This window comes from Microcebus murinus, chromosome 20 (assembly GCF_040939455.1).
Source record: "Microcebus murinus isolate Inina chromosome 20, M.murinus_Inina_mat1.0, whole genome shotgun sequence".
Classification (NCBI taxonomy): Eukaryota; Metazoa; Chordata; class Mammalia; order Primates; family Cheirogaleidae; genus Microcebus; species Microcebus murinus.
In genome coordinates, this window is record NC_134123.1 from 33,694,231 (window position 1) to 33,696,791 (window position 2,561).

Sequence of the window (2,561 nt, forward strand, 5' to 3'; positions counted from 1 at the left end):
TTCTCTGTGCCGAGGCATCGATCCACACAACAACTTGCCCAGGTGGGGCGTGTGATCATCCCCATCTCGAGAACGGAGAAATGAAGAGCTTAATTTGCTCCAACGCTATAATTGCTCGAGTCTGAAATTGCATACTTACTCGGTCATTCACTGCAGCGCCGTTTGTAATAGCAGAAATTTGGAGACAAAGTAGGTGCTGTTTAAATAAGTTATGATACATTCTTTGTGTGGAATATAATTCAGCTGTTTAAAAATGAGGCAGATATTTGTATATTGATATGGAAATATTTCCAAGACGTATTAAGTGGGGGAGAAAAAAAAAAAAAGCAAAACAGAGACTAGCGTGTATTGTATATTATTACACACGGTCACGTGCCACGTAACGACATGTCAGTCCACAGTGGACTGCACGGATGACGGTGGTCCTTCAGGGTTACCATGGAGCTGAAACGTCCCTGTCACCTAGTGGTGTCATAACATTGTAATGCAAAACATTGCCTTTTCTGTGCTCAGCTATGTCAGACACACAAACACCATCGTGTTACAATTGCCTGCGGTGTTCAGCACAGTAACCGCCAGGCACGCCTGTAGTCTGGAGGCGACAGGCTGTACCAGGTAGCCCAGGTGTGGGCTGCACCCGAGAGGCTTGTGTGTTTGCATTCTGTGATGTCCACACAATGACAAAATCGCCAGACAATGCGCGTCTCAGACAACATCCCCGTTGTCAAATGCCAGGCGCCTGTATTTTCTTGTGCACGCTTCCACTCTGTCTGGGAGGGTACACAGGAAGACGGTCACTGTGGGAGCTTCCCCAGAAGTTGAACCAAGAGAGGCTGGGTGTATTAGTCAGGAGAGGCGAGGCTGTGCTGCAGTGACAAGCAGCCCCCAAAATGGAAAATGGCCCGAGCAATAGAGGTGGACCTTTTTGCGCATACAAATTAGCGCGGGATAATAGGTGCCCCCCGCGCACTCAGCACGCAGGGATCAAGGCTGGGGGAGCGCCCGCCGCCGGAACCTGCTGGCCACCAGGCAGAAGGGCGGAGAGAGCTCTGGAGGTGCTTCCTGAGCTGACACCTGGCCGCTCCAGCCCACAAGTGGCATGTGTGACGGCTGCTCACGGTCACTGGACAGCACTTGCCACGTGACGCCCCTGGGGACGGGGTGAGGAAATGCAAGCCTCCGGGTGCCCGGAAGGTGGGCAGCTGAACCTGTTTAGTGAAGAGCGCTAGTGACGGCTGCCCTGGAGACAGATGTTGGAGGAACATTTTATTTCTTTCCTCCACAAACCCTTTTAAGCCCTTGAATATATCATCCACACGCAAACTGAATTTTTTTTTTTTTTTTTTTTTTTTTTTTTTTGTGAGACAGAGTCTCACTCTGTGGCCCAGGCTAGAGAGCCCAGGCATCAGCCTAGCTCACAGCAGCCTCCAACTCCTGGGCTCAAGCGATCCTCCTGCCTCGGCCTCCCGAGTAGCTGGGACTATAGGCATGTGCTACCATGCCCGGCTAATTTTTTCTATATATATTTTTTAGTTGGCCACTTAATGTCTTTCTATTTTTAGTAGAGACGGGGTCTCGCTCTTGCTCAGGCTGGTCTCGAACTCCTGAGCTCAAATGATCCTCCCATCTTGGCCTCCCAGAGTGCTAGGATGACAGGCGTGAGCCACCGCACCCAGCCTACACTGCAGTTTCTGAGCTGGCCCCTTAACCAGCTAGAACTCAAGGCGAAAATCCTCCTGCCTCAGCCTCCCAGAGTGCCAGGATTACAGGCATGAGCCACCGTGCCTGCCCGCAAACTGAAATCTTTAAAAACTACATCTGCAAAAGTTAAATGACATGTACGGTGAGCATGTTATAAGTCCCAGGTGACATGCAGAGACACAATCCCACCAGGAGAGAGAAAGAAATCACCACAGGCCGGGAGGTGGGGGGCGGGGGTGTCTGGGGAGGCACAGGCCATGAGACTGTCAACGTGCATTTAAGGAGCACCTACTGCATGCCAGGAAGTGTGTGCTCTGCAATGGGAACGTGAAGTTCAGTAAGACCTGGTCCGTCCCCATTGAGGAGCTCATCGTCTACCTGAGGAAAGAGAATTCGACTGGAAGCCGAGAGACCTCGGTTCCGATCCCGCCTCTCCATGAGTAAGCTCGGTTTAACCTTGCCTGTAAACTGAGGCTCCGACACCCACCGTAGGTTACCGAGAGGGTCCCTGCACCGACGTGGCCCAGGGTCTGAACAAACGTTGGCAGAATTTGGTCCCACGCGACATCTGACACGTGCAACACGGTGCGTAGTTCCTGCCGTCCCTTGAAACGTCCACCACACGACAAAAAGATGCATTCTACACACTGCAACTCTGTCATGGTTTTTTTTTTTCTCTTTTCTCTTGTTTGCCTTCTTACTGGTAACGGGCCAGCTCTCTGGGGCAAATCGGAACGCTCCTCGTCCTGCTGAGTCACATCAGTTTTGATCTCCCCACTCGACAAGCGCTCACGCAAACCCCGTTGGGAGTTATCCGCGGGCAACAACCTGCCTCGCGTCCGATCAGCGCTTCGCACGCT